The 25,375-nt window shown below is 37.5% G+C and overlaps 1 pseudogene; it reads right to left on the reverse strand.

Moving 5' to 3' along the window:
- Nucleotides 1-22,102: 22,102 nt before the first annotated feature.
- On the reverse strand, nucleotides 22,103-22,654 carry LOC103273651 (annotated as a pseudogene).
- Nucleotides 22,655-25,375: the final 2,721 nt, after the last annotated feature.

The raw sequence follows: 25,375 nt of genomic DNA on the forward strand, positions 1-25,375 counted from the left end.
TGAAAACACTGCACTCCCTCTCATACCGCTAACAGGCTGTTCAAGAGAGTGTGTTTATATTTATTTATTTTTTTGATGTAAGTATAACCAGGTCACATGACTGAACTAATGAAGTCACAATTAGGGAAAAGTACATGGCATAAGTGTAATATTTAGTGACAATTTCAGCTGGAGATGAGCAAAGCAATTGTCAAGAAAATAACAAAACTTCAGTTGCCCTCTGTTGGGAGCCAGCCTTGGCGGTTCACATGATTGACAGGGTCCCGGTGGGCCGAAGACCCCGGGCCACAGGGTGAGTCCGGGAAGCTGAGGCCCTTCTGTCTTCCACCTTTGCTGTTTGATATGGTTGAAGAAATTCTGTGCAGTCGTGGAAGAAGAAAATGGCATGTTTATGTGAAGTACTCACACCTAACCTGAGAATGTCATGGTTCATTTTCCCACTATGCCGCTTAACCTTTTCTAACATATGCAAGGGTTAAACTCTGAAGCACATCAAGAATGCTTTCTTTCACTTGGTTATAAGTTACTAGATATTGCTTGAGTAAAAAATGATATAAGTATATTCACTCCTTATTTGATTTAGAATTATGCAACTTAGTGTTCAGACAAGGTTTTTTAGAAGTACAAGTTTATGGTAAGTTCATTATGAGTTCATTATAAATTCTAACACTTATCTAGGAGTTATGTAGGTGATTTATAACACTGTCTTCACAGACTTAGGATAAAGATTAATCGTTAAGGTTTTTACTTAATTCTATAGTTAAATTTTAAGTAAACGTTTATAGAGTGGGTTTTCCCTGAATTCATAATATACTAATTAGATACTTTTATGATAACTAACTAAATACAGAAAGCAACCTTGGGGGCCTGGGAAATGTCATTAAAAGCTTCTTTTGAGTTTCCTTTAGAAATAAACACTGTAGGATAAGAGAAAAGTAAGGAAGACTCCTGGACAAGAAAGGCGATTACAAAAGCTTTGAAGGTCGTAAAAGCCCAAAAGAGAACTGCTACATGAAGGACTGTGCACCTGGGAACTTTCTTGAAGCACTTCAAGGACTGTAATTTGGGACTCTTTTGAAGAAAGTTGCTGGCAGTGCTATTCTAGACATGATAATTGTTTTATCCATGTATTAATCATAATTGGTAAATGTAATATCATACAAGTTTATATAATCAACATACATATGTATGAGGGTTGACAAAAATTATTAGGCTCTGGTTATGTTTAACAAGGTTTTTACTTTGTGTCTTTAATTAAGTCTTAGTGCTATAGTTTAGTGTTTTATAACTACTTTGAAGATTGTTTTAAGTTCATAAGTTTAAGTTCACACAGTGATAAAGCTGGTGCCTCAAAGATAATAATAATTGCTCCACCGCCTATCTTAAGACAAAGATGTTTTCCAGGAGGTTGCCAAGCATAAGGGAAAACAGCCAAATCACCATTATCCTAAACTTAAAAGCTCATTGGCAATTATGCAACCATAATAATTTTAGTTGTGTTAGTTTTATTTCATTATGTTTCATTCACTTTATATGTTTATTCAGAGTAAAGATTAGTGTATGTATTTTCACAGTAAGTGACTTTCATAGTTATTCTTTAAAAGCTAGCCACTGTTGTTTGGTCAAGTTAATGGGCTTCATATTCCTGCTATCACTAGGTACAATCTATAGTTTTGTTTTAGTGATTTGAAGGTTTTTTTAATTAGACTAGTGATGTGGAACCGAAATCAAAGTAAACCTTGTATGCATTATGTTTAGTTTAAGTGAAACTCCTTTTACACTTATCTCAAGACTCATTAACTGAAAGTAGATACTGTTTTTGGCTTATTCGTTTCTTCTAAAGACCACTAGATGGTGGTAACTTTTAAAACATATGTACGTGAAGGAATTTTCTTTGTCTTGCCCCTTTTACAAATGCTATAAAAACTTTCTGTTAACTAATAAAGAACGTCATCTGTTCAGGAAGCAGGTGTCCGAGTATAAGATTTTCGTCTTTCGCCTATCCGTCTCTCCTTCAGGAGATCTCACGACCTGGCAAAGGGGCTGGACTCCTTCAGCCCTCCAGTCCAGCTTCCCTGCAGTGAGTATGTACCATCAGAACACAAAGTATGTGAAACAAATAGAAAAAGACTTTCAAATATATGCCTACTTTTAGCATAATATTGGCTCTGGTGAAATAATTTACTCCTTAAAAATTGTTGAAGACACAGTTTTTGCCTGTCACAGCAGGACTACACTGAGGTGTGCCAGCTGTGTTAGCACATTCCAGCACAGTCATTCTGTCCTGAGCATCCTTCATTCTTGCAGGGGTGTCTCATCAGCTATAGTCAGTGTCTTCTTGAGGCAATAATGCCAGAGCAGTGCTGTGTCATCAGCATTGTAGACTTTTGCTGGCATCAGATTGTTTTTTGCTTATTTCTTTATTTAGAGACAGGGTTTTGCTCTGTCCCCAGGTGAGTGCTGTGGTATGATCCTGGCTCATTAGAGCCTCAAACTCCTGTGCTCAAGTGATCCTCCTGCCTCACACTCCTAAGTAGCTGGGACTACAGGTGCAAGCCACCATGGCATCTGATTTTTATCAACAGTGACTTTGGCAAACTTATCAATAAATTCCCTCACTGCTTCATGATCAGCAGATACTTTGTCACAACAAATCTTTAAACATTTAATGTCTTGTTTTAAGTACCTGCAACCAGCCTGTAGAATATGTACAATTCCCTTCCATTTTTTGTTCTTTGTGATTTTTTTTGTTTCATGATCAACATAGGGCTAAGTGGCATGTGCCACCTAGACTCTGATGAATCCACTCTTTCAACACACAATAAAAATCTTCATTTTTAGCTCTATGCAGTGTTCATTATCATTTGTCCATCACTTCTACATAGAAATTTAACTTTATTTTTCTGTTTTGTTAGGTCATATATGGTGTCATTCCAACACCATGCTCTTTCGTAAGATGCTCCACATGACACCACTGTTCAGTTTTCTAATAGATTGACTTCCTGTGAGATATCTGTCTTCTATCTATCTATCTATCCATAACAGATAGATAGATATATGGTTGCTTTTTAAAAAATCACTGTTTTAAAAAAATCTTGTTTTTTCTTGCTTTGTAAAAACTATATAGACTATATAGAAGTTCTTGTTCCAAAGATTGCAGTGTAGTCTTTATATGACCTGCTCAGGAATTATAAGAACGCTTTCTATACAGTTTCAGGGTGCTTATAAAATATTTTGAAAATACAAGCAACTCCATGCTGAGTATATTAAGTTAAATTTTATTTAATTAGCACATTTTATTTTTTTCTTGGTTGGACAGTCCTATTTAAATCAAATTTTATTTAGTTATTATTATTTCTACTTTACAATTGACATAATTGAACTTATCAATTCTAAAGGACCAATTTGTTCTGGTAAAAACTGGAGAGAATTCATAGGTCATGAGATTGTTTTAACATTTACATGATTTGAACAAATGTAAGACAATGGTAAGTGTACAATAAGTGTTCTGTAATTAGACATGAATATTCTTGTTGGAGTGAGTTTGTGGCTCCATATAAGAGATTGAAAATAGCCATAGAGAAGTGCATGTATGTTGCATGTGGAAAGAGGACACCGGTACACAGGCTGTACAACTGACTCTCTGAATCTAGAAAGAGGAGTTCTGCCTCCTTTATTTCCTATTTTTAGTGTTTTCCACTCTCCTTCTCTCCATCCTTGGTTGCACATGCATTCAAGACCTTCTCTTTCACTGCCTGTGTCATGGCTTCAGCTTCCTCACTGTTCTCCCCACTCCATAATATTTTGCACAGGATTTTGTGGGTTCTGATGAGAAGTTTGGATTTGTTCAAGGTGGTAAAACATTGCTTTCAACTGGAGAATTGGAGATGACTTACAGGTTATAAATGCAACATTCTGATCACTTAATTGAGATAAGACAGATTTAGTGTTCTTGGGCCACAGGAGCAAATCAGGCAGTTAGTACTGTTTGCCTTTGCTTTTAAAAATAAAAGTTATTAGATTCTAATACAAAGTGTTGTAAATATGAAATCTGTTAGAGTAGGTGCTAAAAGCATCAATACCAGTGGGTTGTATCTAAAGATACATGAGAATATATGAAGGAACATAAGAATTTGGAAATCTTTTAAGAGGTAATATATGTTAGAAATAAACTCTTCAGGAGAGTTCACGGCAAGTGAGGAAGTTAGAATTTTATTTTTCATGAAATACTTACATCATCACTTATGTTTCCATATTGGGTGTGGATGTTAAGTTTTTGACAATAATAGAATAATCTTTGTGTATTCAAATTTTGGAATAATCTTTCTTTTTCTAGATTGACATTGAAATCTTGTGGAATTTCTCACTCAATGCAGTTACATCCCAGTCTTTAATATTAGTTGCCTAATTGTAGCTAACTCCTTGATTATTTGCTCTAGGGAAATTTTCAAGACAATTACAACACTTTTCTTAGTGTTTTTGCATGCAGACTTGTATTCTGTGCTCACTGTGTTGATTGAGGGGACACTGTCAGCATCACCTGCCTCCTTAGTGTCTTTCTCACTGTCACCATCTGCACCAGGAATGCCAGATGCCCTGAGAATAAAGTAAAAGCCCAAAGAACATTAGTCTGTCCCATGCCATGTGCTGGGTCCTGAACGTACTGGTAAATATCAGAGTTCTTAAACTAGTACAACCTCCGTGGACAACACTTTATGTTGACAATACCTAAAAGATCTAAAAATCGGCTTTTCATATGACTCCACAATACCCCTTCTGTGAATATACCCGGAGAATCTCAAATCACTCTATGAAAAAGATACCTGCACATGTATGCTTATTGCAACCTTGTTCACAATAGCAAAAACATGGAACCAACTGTGCTGCCCATTGAAAGAGGACTCAAAAAATGTGGCGTGTATATATATATATTCCATTGTGTGTGTGTATATATATATATATATACACACACACAATGGAATACTACACAGCCATAAAAAGGACAAAATTATGAACTTCACAGCAACTTGGATGGACTTAGAGTCTATAATATTGAGTGATCTATCACAAAATCAAAGAACTGAGTATCACATGTTCTCACTCATGTTCAAGCAGACCTTGAACAATTATCATAATACTATAAGAACAGGATTGGCAGTAGTGGGAAACTTCCCGGAGGTGGGGGGAAGGTGGGATTGGCAGTAGTGGGAATCTTCCATGGAGGGGGGTACAACACATCAAGGGCACTTGCATAACATACATTTGTACATCTAATCCTGAATTGTATCCCACATCTTTAAAATAAAATTTAAAAAATCAGCGTTCTTATGCTTATGGGTGGCAAATGAACTGAAAAAAATCACAAAAGCTATATATTTTTGATACTCTTTAGCTAAGCTTATGACAAAAATATACACTCAGAATTTGAACCATTACTATATTTCCAAGAAATTTTATTTTTAAATTTGACAGATAAAATTATATGTAATTACTGTGTAAAATATGATTCTTTGACATAAACACACACACACACACACACACACACACACACACACGCACACATTGTATAATGTTTAATCCTAGTTGATTAACCTGTACTTTATCTCACATCATCTGTGGAGAAGAACATTTTGACTGTCTTAGCATTTTTTAATCATACAATAAATTCACATTAACTGTAGTCACCAGGCTGTAATTATGTATCTTTGACAGATATTTCCTCTAGTCTCCTCTCTCTGAAAATTTGTAAACTCTGGTGCCACTATTTTACTCTCTGTTTTAATGAGATCAACTTGTTAACATTCCACAAATGAATGAGATCATAACATATTTGTCTTTCTGTGCCTGGCTTATTTCAATTAACATAATGTCCTCTAGATTAATTCATGTAAAGGAAAATGGCAGAATTTTCTGTTTGTATAGCTGAATACCATTTCATTTTTATGTATACCACATTTTCTTTGTCAATTAATTTGTTAATGAACACCTAGCTTGATCCATATCAGGCTGGTGGGAATAATACTACAATAAACATGAAAGTGCAGATACATACTGATTTCATTTTCTATGAACATATACCCACAGTGAATTATATGGTAGATCTATTTTTAATTTTTGAGAATCTTCATTTTGTTTCCCATTACTGTACTGATTTATATTCACACAACAATTTGCAAGGATTCTCTTTTCTTTGTGTCTTTGCCAACATTTGTTATCTTTTGTCTTTTTAATAATAGTCATTATAATGCATCATAGTGGTACTGAATTGTCTTTTTTGGATGAAAACTTATGCTGAACATTTTTTCTTATATCTGTTAACCATTGGAATACCTTCTTTGAGAAATGTTCACTTAGGATTTAGTTCATTTTAAAATAGTTATTGTTTTTTATTGTATAGTTGTTTAAGTTTCTTATGTGTATTTGATATTAACTTCTTGTTAGATGTGCAATTTGCAAATATGTTGTTTATATGTTGTTTCATCATCATGTTGATTGTATCTAAAGCTATGCAGAAGTTTTCTAGTTTGAGGTAATTCTGTTTGCCTATTTTTCACTTACATTGCCTATGATTTTAAGGTAAAATCTAAAAATTAATTGCCCAAGTCACTCTCATGGAGACTTTACTCTGTATTTTCTTATAGTAGATTCAGAGTTTCAGATCTTACATTTACGTCTTTAATATATTTTGAGTTGATTTTTGTATATTGTGTGAGAAAAGTTCTCATTTCATTGCTCTGCATGTGGATATGTAGTTTTCCCAACACGATTTATTGAAATTCTCCATTGTATTTTCTTGTCATCTTTGTCTAAAATCACTTAGCTGCAAATGTATGGATTTGTTTCTGGACTTCTATTCTGGTCTATTGGTCTATGAGTCTGCTTTTATGTTTGTAGTATTTATTTATTTATTCACTTATTTAGAGTTGGAGTCTTACTCTGTTGCCCAGGCTGGAGTGCAAAGGCATGCTCATGGTCACCCCAGCGTTGACCTCCTGTGTGATCCTCCTGCCTTTCAAGTAGCCAGAACTACAGGCTCACGCTACCATGCCCTGATAATTTTTTATTTATTGCAGAGACGAGGTCTCACCAAGTTGCCTAGTCTGGTCTTGAACCCATGGCATTAGGCAATCCACTCACCTTGGCCTCCCAAAGTGCTGGGATGACAGGCTAAGCCACTGTAGTATCTTTTAAAGTCTGATAGTTTGGTGTCCCCAGCTTCATTCATTTTGTTTAATAGCTTTTCTGTTAAGGTTCTTATGTGGTACTATATAAGTTTTTAGATTTCTAAACACTGTTCTATAAAGAATGTAATTGGTATTTTGATAGGGATTGCATTTAATCTATAGGCCAGTCTGTGCAGTATAGACATTTTTAACATTAATTCTGCAAATCAATAAATGACAGATATCTTTTTCCTTTCTTTGTATTTTCTCTAAATTTTTACATCAATGTGCTTTAGTTTTCAATACAGAGTTATTTCACCTCTTGGTTAAATTTATTTCTAAGTATATATTTTAGTAACCATTGCAGAAGGAATTGTTTTCTTGATTTCTTTTTTAGAGAGTTTATTGCTAGTGTATAAAATGCCTTTGAATTCTGCAAGTTGAATGAATTTTTTGATTAGTACTAACAATTTTTTAGTGGCATATTTAGGGCTTTTTATGTATAAGAGTAGGTCATCTGCAAATAAGAATAATTTGACTTCTGGGCTTCCAGTCTGGACTTCTTTGGTATTTACTCTCAAATTGCTCTGGCTTTGTCATCCAGTCTTATGGTAAACAGAAGTGGAGATAGTGGACCTCCCAGACTTGCTCCAGCACTGAGAAAAAGCTTACAACATTTCTTCCTTTAGTGTGAAAAAGCTGTTCTTTAGTCACACTTGGCCTTGAATGAGTTGAGATGCATTTCTTCTATACCTAATTTGTTGAGATATTTAATCATAAGTATGTTGAATTTTGTCAAATCCTTTTTCTATATTGGTAAAAAGGTTATAGTGGGTTCTAGGATCTGTATTCCTGGTCAGAATATGGGAGGAGGCATTGATACCTAGGGAAGGCCATAAGGATCTCACATGTCACGTTCTGTGGGCATGACCTGCTTATGATATCTACTGTGAGTGTCTGACTTCTTGACTAGACAGAGGCCCAGGGTTTGTCATCTGTTTTGTTCATTGAGTTGTGACGAGTGTCTAGAAATTGTCTGCACAAAGCAAGTGCTATGTGTGTTGAATGAATAAACCTCAGTTCTGTCTTCCTAGATATCTGGCAGAAACTGGAGCCTCTCTTCCAGTGTCTAGGGACCCCTGTACTCTCTCTGTCAAGCACAAAGGCCAGCTATAGATAATCTCAAGTCACCTTTACAAAGGCTAACACAGATTTACTTTCTATGAGTTTTTCCAACTATAGAGGGACATGGACTATTGAGGCAATATAGACTATTGAGGGACATGGACTACAGAGAACTTCTTCTGTAAGTGGGGAGAGAAAAATAATTAAAAATGGTTTACCATGGTATACCTGGCAGCATTTTTACAGGACCAGGAACTAGGAACCTGCAGACCATGTCTTAGGCCATTTTATTCTTACAAGAACTCTGTGAGGCATATCTTCTTAACACCCATTTTCAGAGGAACAAATTGAAGCTTGGAGAGTGGTAATGACATCCTCAAGACACAGCTAGTAGATGGCAGAGTCATCACTGTTCCTTGGAGACCACAGAGGCTCACCTACTGTGTTTCAGGAACTGTGAGGTGGTAGTGAAGTCCTGGTAGGAGCCCAGGAATGAGATGAAGGAAGAGACAGCTCTACCCTGGGAGGCTGGAACCTTGACTCCAGAAGCTGTTTTCTTGAGCCTGGCTGGGGTGTTGGCATCACGTAGATCTCATCTAGGCCCAGCTTAGATGCACTGATAAAACAGGGGGGACATGAAGGGAAATAATGTCAATGACAGCACCATTAATCACCAGAGGATTGTGATCTGAAGCTGAGACCGGGAAGCCCCAACCCTTGAGGGACTTTTGCATGTAGAGGACAAGAATGTCCATGGCCAAGAAAGTTCTAGGATTAAATGTAAAATTTAATGTGAGGGCAGAGATTGATTACTCCATTAACACCTTTGAGGAAAATGTATCATGTTTTGTGAGCAGTGGAGCAACAGTTTCCACTGTATTAACAACCTCTAGGAAGAGTATCAACCATGTGAGTCCTCAAACATCATCTTCACTGTAGAGATGAGAAAACACAGGCTTTGGAATATTACATGGCTGCTCAATAGGACATGGGGCAGAACTGACAAACTTTCACAGTGAAGGCTGCATGGAATTTCCTCTAAGTGTCCCGAGACTTGGTCTGTTCCTGACAGGGAGGAGAGGAGCCTGGGGAAACTTCACTTGCTCCTCCTTTTGGTGAATTGCATAGGGAAAATCTTCCTAGAAGAACCCTTTTGACTTAATGCAACAGAAATGCTGGGAGATGCCAAGGTGGGAGAAACCCATCTCAGGGTCAAGGATCTAAGCAGAAGACTCAGGAAGGAGAAAAAAGAAGTAGGTATTACACAACTGAGAGTTGACTCATGGTGTCCATTGAGAAACTGAAATTAAAAGGGAATATTATTTAACCAAATAGGCCATTTTCTGGGAGTTTATCATTTGCAAGGGATTAGCATATGTTAAGAGCTAAATTATGTCCCCTCCCCAAAATTTATACATTCATGTTCTGACACGCTTTGCCTCAGAATGTGATTGTATTTGGACATATGGTCCTTAAAGAAGTAACTAAGTTTATGTGAGGTTATTGGGGGAGAGGACCCTAATCGAAGATGTCTTATTTTATTTTTGAGTTGAAGTCACTCTGTCACCCAGACTGGAGTACAGTGGCATGTTCCCGGCCACCGCACCCTCGACCTGCTGGACTCCGGCGATCCTTCCGCCTCAGCCTTCCAAGTAGCTGGAACTACAGGGGCTCACCACCACTCCCGGCTATGTCTGACATTTTTATAAGTGGTGGTAAAGATACAGAAAAGCCCAATAGAAGACCCTGGGAACACAGAGATAGAAAGCAGCTATCTACAAGCTAAGGAGCTAGGGCTCAGAGAAGCCACCCCAGTCAGCAGCTTGATGGCAGATTTCTAGAATCCAGAAAAGTGTGAGGAAAACATTTTTGTCGTTAACTCTCATGGCCTGTGGTGCTGTATTATGGTAGCTCTAGCAAAGTGACACACATAGAATGTTTTCATCAGCATGGCTAAAATGGCAACTGAATTTTAACATGTCAGACTCCACCAGTATCAAAAGTTTGCACTACTGTGGGAAATGGCCTCCCTTATGGAATTTTATGAAACATGTGAGGGCACATCTCTTGTCCTGATGGGCCCCAGGATGGGTTCTGTGTGATGACATGTAGAAAACGTATGGACATGCATCACTCCTTTTTTGTATAAAGCCCCTACTTTTTTGTGTAGAAGCCTCCCTAGGACAGTGATAATTTGTAACATTTGAAGAAGGTCTGGTCGGCAGCTGAACTCCTGCTACAGGAGGTCTTGCCCAGGAAGTTAAATCAATAAACACATCAGCAACATGCAAAGATACTCATAGCCTAGTGTAAAGTCAAAACAAGACTTAAGTGATTTCTCTGATATTCCTTCAGGTGTGTGAACAGGAAATTTGCATCTACCCAAATTGGGGGTGGAAACTAGTAAATTCCAGATTCCATTGGGAGGGTACTGTTTACTCAAGTAAAAAAACTCAAAACAGACACCAGAGACCCCCCGTATTTGGGCCTGGGTACTGGGACACTCATCTTCTCAAGTCCCTTCTGTGAGACCCCTCTTTTCCCACTTCTCCTCAACCCAGTGCTGGCCATGTTTCATGGTGCTGCATCTGCCCTTTCCCCAAGAATTTGGAGTCGTTGGAGCCATCAAACAGACCCTGTCAATCTCCTGCATGGAGCACGGCAGAGAGCATGCCTTGCAGCTGGGCCAAACGGGTAGGAGTCATCCTGGAATACAATTCACTGGCCCACATGTCTGTCCCCACAAGGACCATCCATTTGAAGCTCTGCTTCCTAGATCAAGCACACAGCACATCTACATTAACCTCCAACCACGAAGAGAACCATAACAGCTTGAAGTTTTGGGATTCTCATCTGAGTAGACAAACATGGTCTCCAACCTTCATCTTCCCATGCTGCCATCTGTGACTTGGGATATACAAATGTTAACAGACACACCAGGCTTTCCAACACTTGACAACCTTCTCCTGTGCAAGAAGAGGACCCCTTACCTCTAGCTCTCCCATACACATATGGTGATGGGGAGGTATGGAGCTGCCCAAATGGGATCCTATAAGAGGCCTGGCCTAAATAAACCTTCCACGGGCTGCCCTGTGTTGCCTGTGGACTCCCTGCCAAATGCTCAGAGGTGTCAGGTGTAAGAAATGATCCAACCTCTGCATCTCTGGAAAAGTTTCTCACTTTGTGCCTTACTCAGATGACAGTTTGAAAAAGTCAGGGTACAGCAGCAGAAGAGCATCTTGATCTCTTGTGCATCTCTCATCAGTGGAGTTGGAGACATGGCTGTCTCTGGGATGTGAAAACTTGCTACCAGAGTTCTAAGTTTCATTGGGATCAGTCACCAAGAAAGTGAGATCACTTATTCAAGATTTTATTGCCTGGGACCTCCCTTTCCTCAGACCTTCCCAAAAGCCCTGCTGTGCTGCTGACTGCTCATCATCCTCCATATCTGCTCTTTATCTGTTCACAATTGTGAAAACACAGCCCCCTTCAGCCCCTGGAAAAACCTGAATACAAACAGGGCACCAGATTTAAGGAGATTGAGTTGAAAAGGATTTTTTTTTTTTTTTTACCATTTCTGTGACCATAATTAAGTCATGTCTTTGGGGGCCTCCCTAGACTCCTAACATGAACTGGGAGGAACACGCCAGTATTTCCTTCCCAGGAAGCTCAACTGGTGTGCATGAGATGACACTAATATAACTCATTGTGTAGTCACACGTGCACACCTACAGATGGAAGAATTGTAAGAAGAGGTGGGAGCCAGTATGCAATACAACTGAAACATGCCTGGGTTCCAGCTGTGTGAAAGTCACTACCCTTCTTGGTGTCGTTTCCCATCTGCACCAGTAAGAGGTTGAGATTAAAGGACATTCAAATGTCAACGTCCTCTGACAGTATACCTTCCCGTGTCTTCACATTATATCTAGAATCAGACTCATGTATCACATCTCAGCCTCTGTGGTGGGCACACTCTACAAAAGCTCACAGCACTAAGTGCTCATTTTTGACTAAGAGAATTCAACAAAAATGACAGGAGATCACGCTTGTTCTGGCTCAGGCTGTTATAGCAAAAAACCATAGACTGGGCAGCTTATAAAAAAAACAGACTGGGCAGCTTATAGAAAAAACAAATTTTATTTCTCACAGTCCTGGAGGCTAGAAGTGGGAGATCAAGGTGCCAGCATAATTGACTCTGGTGAGGACTCTCTTCTGAGTTGCAGACTACAGACTGCAGGCTATTCTCTCTCTCTCTCTCTCTCTCTCTCTCTCTCTCTCTCTCTCTCTCACACACACACACACACACACACACACACACAAACACATACACATACACACACACACTCACACAACTGAAACAAGCCTGGGTTCCAGCTGACACAGAGAGGGAGAGAGAGAGCAAGAGAGAGAAAGTGAGCACTCTGGGGCTTTTAAAAATAAATCTAGTCATTGCATTGGGGTTTAGAAGTTTAACATATGAATTTGGGGAAATAGATTTATTTTATTGCAACTTCCAAGATTTTATTACAAATCAATTACCATTTTTTCTCTTACTTTCTCTGTCCCTGCAGCCCCAGGTAGGAGCATCTCAGAACAAAACTGGCACCTGCATGTTAGGGTCCACAAGACAGTGACTTTCTAGGGTTCTTGGGGGAAAGGCAGCAGGATCTGTGCCCCCAAGGGCAGTGAGAGAGTCTCCAGAAATTTTCCTTTTTCTCTCTTTCCCTCTACCTCCTGGGATGTGCTTTTCATTCACAAGCTACCCTTGCCAAACCAGGACAGTGATTTTCCCACAATTCCAAATGAGGATCTCCAAGAGTAATATTTAAAAATATATTGTAAAGAAATATAGTAAAAAATGAGATATTAGGCTGGGCTTGGTGGCTCAGCCTGTAATCCCAGCACTTTGGGAGGCCAAGGTGAGAAGACTGCCTGAGCCTGTGGGTTCAAGACCAGCACAGGCAACTTGGTGAGACCTTGTTTCTACAATAAATAAAAAAATTAGCCAGGTGTGGTAGTGCACTCATGTAGTTCTGACTGCTTGGAAGGTTGAGGTGGAAGGATCACCAGAACCCAGCAGGTTGATGCTGGGGTGGCCATGAGTGTGACACTGCACTCCAGATTGGGTTATGGAGTGAGACTCCAACTTAAAACAAACGAGATTTTAAATGACCTTTGCAAATTAAAGCACAGTTTATAAAGTTGTCTTAATGTTGTAAAATCACTAGTCTAGTTAGAAGCAATGCATTCTACAAGTGACATACTTGAAAAACTCACCTTAGTCGTATTTTTATAGAGTGTGTGAGACAAGATTAAGGCCTTACTCTGTGATACTGATGTATTATTAAGTTTTAGGCCAAGGCTGGTTGATAGAAAAACTACTTTAAACAATGGAAATGAATTCTATGAAAATTCTATATGCAACCAACTCAGCTGTAGGACAGAGATTAAAAATTCCCAGATAAATATTTCTATAGATAATGGGGAACATCTAAAAATTCACCCATGCCACCACCATGAAAGGGACAAAAAAAGGAAAACCTGTATCCTGTTATGTCAAATGTCAGAAATTCAGATACACCTCACTTACTTGCAAAGCTTCCAGATTCTTTCAAGTAACAGACCTTAAGTTTATCAACATGTTGAACTCCATTAAGCCAAGTTGTGCATGAAGGTTAAAAGGCTCTGCATATAATGGCGTGTACACACACACTCACACACACATGCACACACACAAATCAACCTTTCTGGTTATCTGCTAAAATCACATTATTGCAAGATGTTAAATACTTTCTCTAATCATTATAATAAATAAGTTTTAAAAAATTCTAAAATACTAGAAACATATCAAAGTATCTTTAAACTTAAAAGAACAAATAAGTGTGATAAAGTATTCTGAAATAGTTCAGATTTGTTTTGTTTTAAACTATAAATTTCATATGAATGCAGAAAGTATATTGTAAACGCAGAAAGTATATTGTAGAAAATATAACACAAATTCAAATAGAAAATCACAAAACTGCAAATATTCTTCCATTAATCTACAAATTTATGTTATCATAGGAATAGTATATAATTTAATGACTCATAAAACCAAAAGTATGAAAACCCAAAGTAAACACGTCACTAAGAAAATTTTGCTTCATCAAACCTCTCATGTAGAAAATTGAGTACTTGGGCATTTCTGGCAAGATGGTAATGGGACAGGTTGGACTGTGAGAGTGTCCACAAAAGTGAGTGTTCATAAAGACTCTGCATGAGTGAGTGTGTGCCAATGGGTGAGTGAAAGTCTGTCTGAGGGAAGACTCAGGTCCATGCACCCGGGACTTTCCTCCAGAGGTGAATGCCACCCCCCTCCGCCCTGAGATTGGAACTTCCAGCACACGGGGGCTCTCCTGAGAAAAGACTAGGGAATACAAGCTGATCCTCACCACCTGGAGTCCAGCCCACCATCACCTGTGACAGCAGAATGGCAGGAGCCCTGGATCTGTGAAGAGAGCCATCTGGGAGAGCTGGAGAGGAGCCCCACCACCAGTGAGGAAACGACCAGAACCATTTTGTCTGTCTCGGGACCAGACAGAGACCTGCATTTCCCCACTCAGCTCCACACAGCCTCCAGATTGGGACCTAGAGGTTACCTCATCAAACTTGGAGAGACAGACACCTCTCCCCCATCCTGGAACAGGCACAGACACATAAGATCTGAGTGGGAGACTTGAGGACAGTGGCAGAAAGCCAGGTGAGTCCAGATCTGATCCACCCTTCTCCCATAGTAGTCCTTAGGACATCTGACGCGTGCTGAGAGCAATTCTATCAACCTGCGCTAAGAGCAGAGGAGAGGGGCTGGAGATAAGAGCTGAAAGGAAGTTGAAGTTACATGAACAGCCTCAGAGCAAGTTTCGTTTTTTTGTGTGTATTTTTGTTTGTTTAGATTTTTTGTTTGTTTGTTTTTTGTTTTAGTTCTTTTTTCATTTCCTCTTCTTTCTTTCTGTTTTTGATTATGTTCTTGTACTTGCTTTGTTTCTGTTATTTTATTGCTAGTTTTGTAGACTTCCTGTTTGTGTATGGGTATTTTTGAGGGAGAGTTCATCAATAGTGGTTTCTTTTTTTCAGTTTATGTGAAAAATAAACTGTTTATGAGAAAATAAACAGTTTATGAGAAAAATAAAAAAAATACAGGCAATCATACAACCATTCAAGCACAAGATTCAGAGAACCCCTGCAAGACAGCAAATGAGAAGTTTGTTGGTGTGGGAAAGAAAATTTTCAAGATGTCTCACCTTGGCATCAATATTTCCCTTTTTTGAGCTGTTCTATATCTTTCACTCTAGGTTACTACTAACTCTGTATATTCAGGGCATAAAAAAATCACTGCCTACACTTTAAAAGCCTATTTTCACTACTTATTTTGTATTCAACAGTACTGGGAGGTGGGGTTCTATGGTTCTATGAGCCATAAATTGGAAATATTCTCTTAACTTACTAAAGGATCTGCCAGAAAATGGTGTTTTGGGAAATAATTTTCTAGAATCTTTTATAATGTTCTCTTCTCTACTGAACACAGTACTAGGGTGGCAATTGGAGATTCCCCAGCAAGAGTCATGTTACATTTTTCTTTTTTATTAATTTTTAATTTTAAATATGGGGGTTACAATTCAGGGTTAGGTATACAAATGTTCATTATGCAGGTCATATGTGGTATGTCCCTCCTCCCCTGGCAGTTTCTCGCTACTGCCAATCCCTTTCTTATAGTATTATGATAGTTGTTCAAATTTCACCTGTGAGTGAGAATGTGACACTCAGTTCTTTGTTTCTGTGATAGATCCATGTTACATTTTTCTAATAAAACAAGTCTTGCTTCCTCTAAGCTGGACCAAGGCATCTGTCTGGAGCAAAAGAAGGAGTCCTGGAATATGAAGAAACAAGACACGTCAGCCAAATTCCCAGATAGGTGGGAGTGAATGAAGCAGATGGTGAAGGTGAAAGATCCTAAGTCCAAGGAGTAAGCCAGAGCTGGACAAGGAATTTGAGAAGCTCTGCTCTTATAAAAATGGTTTTTGAGAAGACTGGGACTATTTATTTTGTATTCACGGAGAGAATTTTCCTTTCTCGTGTTCTTAAGTTCTTTAAGAACCCTCTATCTGTGGTGAGATCCAAAGTTATGTTCATGGTTTATGAGGGACTGCATTATCTGACTGCTCTTTTATTAATTGGGATCACAGAAACATCTGCACATATTTTTGAGAACATTCATGTTTAATCTATCTATTCACTTCATAGACTTTAAATATACTATGCTATTGGAGAGTTTAGAACATTGCTAAGCATTTATAATACTCCCAAATGTCACCTTTTAAAAAATAACTACCATTTTATAATTTTATCTTGTTTAGTGTAATGGCTTCCAGGATGGTATCATTTATTGTGTTTATGTATGTTTTTTTAACACACATATTTTTTACAAATAAAGACTGTACATATGTATTGTATGCAATCTAATGATTTTATATATATATACACATTGTTAAATGATTCATACAATCAAAATAATGAACACATATAATCTCAAATATCATTCTTTTGTAGTGAGACTATTTAAGGTTTAGCGTCTTACAAATTTTAAGCACACAAAACACTATTATGAACAATAGTAACAATGTTGTACATCAGATCTCAACATTTATTTATCTTATAACTGAAGCTATGTACTCTTTGAGAAACATCTATTTTCCCTACCTCTAAGTTCTGGAAACCACCATTATACTCTGTGCTTCTATGAGTTCAAACTTTTAAGATTCTCCATCTAAGTGAGAACACGAAGTATTCCTGTTTCTGTGTCTGCATTATCTCACTTGGCATAGTGTCATCCAGCCCATTCATGTTATCGAAGTGGCACGATTTTATTATTTTGTGTGGTTACAAATTATACTAGTGAATATATTATAATTTTTAAAAATTATTCATCCTTCCACAGACATTTAGTTTGTTTCCATTATTTTGGAAATCGTGATTAATGCTGGAATGAACACAGGGGTGTGGCTATTTCTTTGAGCTACTGACTTCAATACCTTCTCACCCAGAGGTGAGATTGCGGGATTCTATGGGATTCTCCTTTGTTATTTTGTAGAACTTCATACTGGTTTCTATGATGACTCTACCAGTTTACAACTTACCAAGAGCATCTGGGATTTACTTTCCTTCAAACCTTTGTCAACATTTGTTATGTTTTTATTTTTATATTAGTCACCTTAGCAGGTCTGAGTGATATTTCATCATGGTTTTGATTTGCATTTGTCTGATGATTGGTGATGTTGCACACCTTTTCATATAATTACTTTGCCACCTGTATGTTTTCAATGGAAAAATATCTGTCCTGCCTTTTGCCTATTTTTCTTTTCTTTTTTTTTTTTTGAGTTGGGGTCTCACTCTGTCACCCAGACTGGAGTGCAGTGGCCGCTTCCGGCCACCGCAGCCTCGACCTGCTGAGCTCTGGCGATCCTTCCACCTCAGCCTTCTGAATAGCTGAAATTACAGGCATGTGCTACCACACCCGGCTGATTTTTTGATTTATTGTAGAGATGAGGTCTCGCTGCCCAGGCAGGTCTCGAACCCGCAGGCTCAGGCAATCCACTCACCTCAGCCTCCCAAAGGCGCGGGATTATAGGCTGAGCCACCGAGCCCGGCTTGCCTATTTTTCAGTTGGACAATGATGATGATGATGATTTGCCTTTGAATTATATGAGTTACTTATATATTTTTAATATTAACCTCTCATTAGATCTATGATTTGCAAATGTTTTCTCCTATCCTATAGATTTTCTTATTTTATTTATTAAATCATTTACTGTGCAGAAGTTTTTAGCTCAACTTTTAAATATTTGCTGTTGTGCTTTTGATGTTATATTTAAAACTATTGCAAGACCAACACCAAAGAGATTTTTTTCATGTTTTCTTTTAAGATTTTTAAGGTTTCATGTCTTCCATTAAATTATATTTTCTTTGGAATTAATTTTTTAGTTATAGTTAGAAATGGTCTAACTTTATTATTTTGTTTGTGGCTATTTCGTTTTCAAAATATAAGGTATTCTACCTTGTGTATTCCTGGTGTCCTAGTCAAAGATTAGATGACCTTATATGCATGGGTTTATTCCTGGGCTTTCTATTCTATGTCATTGTGTTTTTGTGTTAGTTTTTATGGACATATCATATTGTTTTTATTAGTATAGCTTTGAAAAGTAGTTTGAAATCAGAAAGTACAATGTTCCCAGCTTTGTTCTTTTTTCTCAAAATTGCTTTGGCTATTTAAAGTCTTTTGCAATTTTGTGCAACTTTTAGAATTGTTCTTTTTGTTACTGTAAAAAATACCACTGGAATTTTGATGAAAATGCTTTGACTCTATAAATCACTTTGGATACTATGGCACTTTAAGAATATTTTACTAATCCATAAGCATAGAATTTTTTAAAAAAATTTTGAGTTAGAGTCTCACTCTGTTGCCCAGACTGCAGTGCAGTGACACAATCCTGGCTCTTTGCTGTCTCAAACTCCTGGGCTCAGATGATCATTTTACCTGAGTAGGGGGGACTATAGGGTGTAACACCAAGCCTGGCTAATTTTTTGATGTTTTGTAAAGACTAGTTCTCACTATTTTGCCTAGGCTTCTCTTTTTTTTTTTTTTTTTTTGGAGTTTCACTCAGTCACCCAGACTGGACTGCAGTGGCCGCTCCTGGTCACCACAGCCTCGACCTGCTGGGCTCTGGCGATCTTTCTGCCTCAGTCTTACGAGTTGTCGGAACTACAGGTGCACGCTACCACGCCCGGCAAATTTTTTGATTTATTGTAGAGATGAGGTCTCGCCAATTTCCTTGGGCGGGTCTCGAACCCGTGGGCTCAGGCAATCCACTCACCTCAGTCTCCCAAAGGCACGAGATTACAGGCTGAGCCACCGAGTCTGGCTGGCTTCTCTTGAAATCTTGTTCTCAGGCAATCTTGCCTTGTCCTCCTCGAGTATTAGAATTATAGGCATGAACCACTCTACCCAGCTGACTAATATGGAATGTTTTCAATTATTTCTGTCTTCTTCAATGCCTTTTATTGATATATTATCTTAATATCTCTCACCTTCCAGGTAAAATTCATTGCTAAGAAATTTATTATTTTGATGGTATTGTAAATGAGCTTGCTTTCTTCCTTTTATATCTGAAAGTTTGTTGTTAGTGTATGAAAACAAAACTGATGTTTGGATGTTAAATTTATATTCTGATAATTTACTGAGTGTGTTTATTAGTTCAAACAGTATTTGTTGAACTCTTTTGGGTTTTCTATACATAAGATCATGCGGCTTACAAACAGCACAACATTTTAACTTTTATTTTTATTTGGATGGCTATTTATTTATTGTTTTGCCTAACTGTTCTGACTAGAACTTTCAGTACTATGTTAAAATGGCACTTTAAGAATATTTTACTAACCCATTAAAAATGGATACAAGATAGTCTTGCACTGGTGTCTGTGCATTTGAAGAAGCAAACACTATTTCAAGTTTTTATGAACTTGTTTTAGCAGGTAAAGATTTTCTCTTGTGTCCCAGACTGATTGAATCTCTTCTGTAATTGTAGTGGAGGGAGATTGTAGGTGGGTCACAAGGCTTTGTTGGGCTGTAACTAGGCCCTTTGGTGGATGTTAATCCTGTCTTTCTGGGCAATCTGGAGTGTTTTCAGGACTGATCTGTAGGGCAGGCACTAGGACAAATTCTGCATTTGAATCTGCATACAACGGGCCTGATATCAGGTGTGTAGATGAGTGGGGTAAGTGTGGCCCCCACTGAGTGTCTGAAAGGTTTCTTCTAGGTCACTTTGTGGATTCCTGTACAGAAAGTATTGGCCATGAGCTGTGGCTGAGAGGGCAGAACTGAGTTCCAGGACTGGTTTTGGGACCACAGTCAAAGTCAATGTTTGCAGGTCTGCTTCCAAGGCCACATAAGAGCATATCTTATTCTAGATCTCTGCATGAGAAGAACCATTTACAAATAGTGGCTGGGAGAACTTGGAGAGAGTTTCAGGGTCACATTCAACCAAATGGGATGGGCCGTTTTCTGGTGTGTAGCCAGAACCATGAGTTTGCCACTTAAAGGAGGGCCCACCCTCTTAAAATGTCCCTCCTGGATTTTGGGCCTCACCAGCATTCCACAGCCTTCTATCTCACTCCTAGAGCTCACATAAAGGGATTTTGTCCATGGATAACTACCAAATTATTATTGCTATGGAGCAATATGCAAGTAGGGGCTTCCTCTTTTTCCATCTTGCTAATGTCACCACCACTATATATTTTACTTTCTGATTTTTTTCTATTTCAATTTTTAATTAATTTTGAATTCAAAAGTACAGAATAATATCCTAGAATTTACATAAGTTATTTAAAAAGTGTTTTAAATAACTAGTACACATTCCATATTTATTACAATGGTCACTTGTAAGTTTAAGCTGACTGTAGACAAAAATAAATTATTAGAATTTTCATCCATTTTCTTCAACCTATATCTAAATTATAATGCATTTTGTTCCCAATCGTTTATTTTATGTATCAGTGACTCTCATCATATATTACAAAATTCGTATTTATTCTCTGTTTATAAATGCATGAGTTTTTTCTAAAGGCTGGATTATAGTCTTTTTATTTTTTATTTTGCATAAAGGAATATAAAACTATTTATTGACCACTGTTCACCAGTATTTACAATAAAGTAAACAATATACAGTTGGATAACATCTGATTACTACAAAGTTGTTTTTCCTGGCTGCTGCTGAACCAGTAAAGCCAATACTGAAAGGACTACATGTAAGGAATGAGTTGGGGTAATGCAAAAACATGCATGTAAATTAGTCTAGATTACAAGTTTGTTCACCCATTTATGACAGCAGGCCCTAAACCACCAATATTTCTAAATGTCTGACTAGGCTTCCATGAGCCAAGTCTTAGACATCCCACGAATCACAACCTTTCAGTCAATATAGCACACAGATTTCAACTTTTTGTTAAGGAATGGCTCACTAGAGGAATTGTTAAATGTCCATTTAACTAAGTCTTATTTAGCTAATTAAAACACACCAAGATTTTTCTAGTTTCCTTATCTGAATGGTGAAATTGATAGTAGTGATAAAATTTTTCCCTTTTAGTCATTTTGCAAACAAACCACTACACTTATACATATTAATTCTAATTTGGCTGCTGTTAAAATCATCCAATTTAAACTATTCTATTAATCCCAGAATCATCTATTTAACTTGAAATGTTTGGCTTCAAAAAATTTTCGATTTAAGTGATTTATTTCTTAGGCTGCTCATAATGACAGCATTTCAGAAACAAGGGCTTACCCCAAATTTTTGTTTTTGTTAATATTTAAAAACAACAATGAAAAGGAAAACCATTTGCACATGTATTTTATGTATACACACACAAAAAACAAAAAATCCAGAATGGTCCTTAGGCATATGAGAACACAAATTCTGATTGAGTAATAACTATGGAAATTTCTCCCAACATTTAGAAAAGCTGTTCTGTAATACAGAGGAAATAATACACCATGGTATCAAATGTTATTTTCTGAGAAAGGAAGCAACTACAGAAAGTTTTTATTTGTTCAAAGTAACCAGTGCTACTGATGCAACCCCCCAACAACTCTCCAAAAACTACTTTCAAAACAAACTTATTAAACTTAATTTTCATTAGAATGCAGTTATTTCATCATACTAGTATATCGAAAACCAAGACCCAGATTTTATATATATATAAAAATATATATAAAAAGTAATGCAAACAATTATTGAGCTTCATCTTCTGGACAAGAATGCCAAGTTAGTCTCTCCTCATAGAAAGCAATTACAATCTGAGGACATTTCATATTTGCCTCTTTTTCCAGCACCAGGTCTGCCTCATCTGAATCTTTCATTTCATGAGAAACATCAGTTCTCCACTGCTGTCTGTGGCACCAGTTATTCTTTCAGGATCAAGACCTCTTGAAAAGCCCCTCGGTTTGTCAGCAGCATCTCTTTACTTCTTTGATTTGCTGTCATCAGATTCACTGTCAGATAAAGACTTTCTTTTTGTACCATCCTTTTCTTTACCAGCTTTTTGAGAATTAAGAAATGTTTCAATTAACTCTGGACAATCTAAATTTTCTTCAGGCAAGTATTGTCAGTGTCTGTAAATCCCTTCCACTTCAGGAAATATTACACTTTCCCATTCACTACACGTCGATCCAGTACTTTTTCCACCACAAACTCTTCAGGCTCTGCCTCTTCAACCTTTTTACTCCTTCCATTCTGTTTCCTTCCCATCTTTTGCAATGTAGTTTTATTGGAGGCCATGTTTTTTTGCAAACTTTAAGAGCTATTATTCGCCGCCTTCAAGCTGCTCCGGGTCGCGGGGTCTGCGGCCTAGTCTTTTTATTTTATATAAGAATGGCATCTACATATTAATATAACAAAAGAATTATTAGTGTCTTTTAAATGCTTGATCATTAAAATTTTCTCAGTAGAACATTTTTATCAATAATTGTAGTGCACTTTTTTGGGTGTAAAATTTTACTGCCATTCACCACATGCTAATAATTTAAAATACCCGATATTTGTGGGTGCACAATCACAGTTAAACATAGTAATCATTAAAAAATTATTTTTCAATAGACCATCAATGAGGCATATAGTATTTTTTTAATCAATATTTTTATTATGATATTTTGGGTTACGGTTAAGGGTTAGGTATACAAATATGCTTCGTTCAGGCACCCTTGTTGATAAGAGGTGTCTCCCCACCCCCAGACAGATATTTACTACCATTGATCCCATCTCCCTTCCCCTCCCCTGCATATTTTCCCACCACTGTCAGTCATTTTCTTATAGTATTATCAAGGTCCACTATATGAGTGAGAACATGTGATACTCAGATCTTTGTTTTTGTGAGATATCACTCAGTATTATAGACTCTAGTTCCATCCAGGTTGCTGCAAAATTCATGATTTTGTTCTTTTTAAAGGCTGTTTAGTATTCCATCGGGTATATGTACCACATTTTTTTAATCTAGTCCTCTTTTGTTGGACAGCATGGTTGGTTCCAGGTTCTAGCTATTGTGAACAATGCTGTGATAAATATATGTGTGCAGGTATCTTTTTCACAGAGTGATTTGAGTTCTTCAGGGTATATTCCCAGTAGGGGGATTGCGGGGTCATATGGGAGGTCAATATTTAGAGTTTTTAGGAATCACCATAATGTTTTCCATAGAGGTTGTACTAGTTTGAACTCCCACCAAGAGTGTAGAAGTGTTCCCTTTTTGCCACACCCTCTCCAGCAACTGTTATTTTTTGAGTTATTGATAATTGCCATTCTTAGTCGTTTGTGTTTCCATATGAGTTCCTGTGTCTTTTTTTCTAGGTCTGAGAAGAATGTTGCTGGTAATTTGATGGGTATTGCATTAAATCTGTAGATTGCCTCAGGTAAGATGGACATCTTCACAATGTTGATTCTTCCAGTTCATGAGCATGGGATATTTTTCCACTTCTTTGTGTCATCTTTTATGTCTTTGAGCAGTGTTTTGTAGTTTTCATTGTAAAGGTCTTTCAAATTTCTGGTCAGGAAGATGCCAAGGTATTTCATTTTTTGTGGCTATTGTGAATGGAATTGTGCTTTTTATTTGGGTTTCTGTTTGTTTATTATTGGTGTAAAGAAATGCGATTGTCTTTTGCACATTTATTTTATATCCTGAGACTTTGCCAAAGTCCTTTATCAGTGTAAGGAGGTTTTTGACGGATTCTCTTAGGTTTTCATGGTACACAATCATGTCATCTGCAAAGAGAGATAACTTGACTTCCTCTTTTCCTATTTGGATACCCCTGATTGCCTTCTCTTCTCTGATTGCTTTAGCCAGAACTTCCAATACTATATTGAAAAGGAGGGGTGAGAGTGGGCATCCTTATCTGGTTCCAGTTTTCAGGAGAAATGGTTCCAGTTTTTGTCTGTTTAGGAGTATGCTGGCTGGGGGTTTCTCATAGATGGCTTTTACTATTTTGAGGTATGTTCCCCGTATACCTAGATGTTCTAGGGTTTTTATCAAGAAGTGGTGCTAGATTTTATCAAAAGCTTTTTCTGCATCTAATGATGTAATCATGTGGTTTTTGTTTTGACATCTGTTGATGTATTTAATTGCATTTATGGTTTTACGAACGTAGAACTAGCCTTGCATCGCAGTGATGAAGCCTACTTGGTCATGATGGATGATTTTTGAGATGTGTTGTTGAATCCAGTTTGCTAAGATCTTGTTGAGAATTTTAGCATCTATGTTCATCAAAGATATTGGCCTGTAGTTCTCTTTCTTTGTTGGGTCTTTACCTGACTTGGGTATCAATGTGATGTTAACTTTGTAAAATGATTTTGGAAGAGTTCCATCTTTCTCAATTGCCTGGAATATCTTTAGTAGGACTGGTTTAAGCTCCTCCTTAAATGTCTTGTAGAATCTGCTGGAAAGCCATCTGGTCCAGGGCTTTTTTTTGTAGGTAGTTTTCTTATTACATAGTCAATTTCCTTGATTGTTATTGGTCTATTTAATAACAATTTAGGGTCTCAATTTCTTCTTGTTTTAACCTAGGCAGGTTGTGTGATGACAGAAAGTCCTCCATTTCCAAAAGGTTTTCAAGTTTGTTTCCCTACAAGTGTACATAATAGTCCCTAATGATCTTTTGTATTTCTTCAGGATCAGATGTGACTTCATCTTTTGTGTTTCTGATTGTGTTTATTTGGGCTTTTTCTCTCTTTTTCTTGGTCAGTCTAGCTAGGGGACCATCGATCTTGTTTATCCTTTTGAAGAAACAGCTTTTTGTTTCATTGATGTTTTTGTATTATCTTTTTGTCTTCTATGTCCTGGATTTGGCTTTTATTTTGGTGATCTGCATTATTCTGCTGAAATTAGTGTTTTTGTGGTCTTGCTTTTCCAGATTTTTTTAGGTGGCTTCTTAGGCTGTTAATTTGTGATCCTTCCATTTTCTTCATGTGTGTTTGTAGGGATATAAGTTCCCCTCTTACTACAGCTTTCATGGC

Source organism: Carlito syrichta, unplaced genomic scaffold (genome assembly GCF_000164805.1).
Source record: "Carlito syrichta isolate Samal-C Ts95f unplaced genomic scaffold, Tarsius_syrichta-2.0.1 Scaffold314114, whole genome shotgun sequence".
Taxonomy (NCBI): Eukaryota; Metazoa; Chordata; class Mammalia; order Primates; family Tarsiidae; genus Carlito; species Carlito syrichta.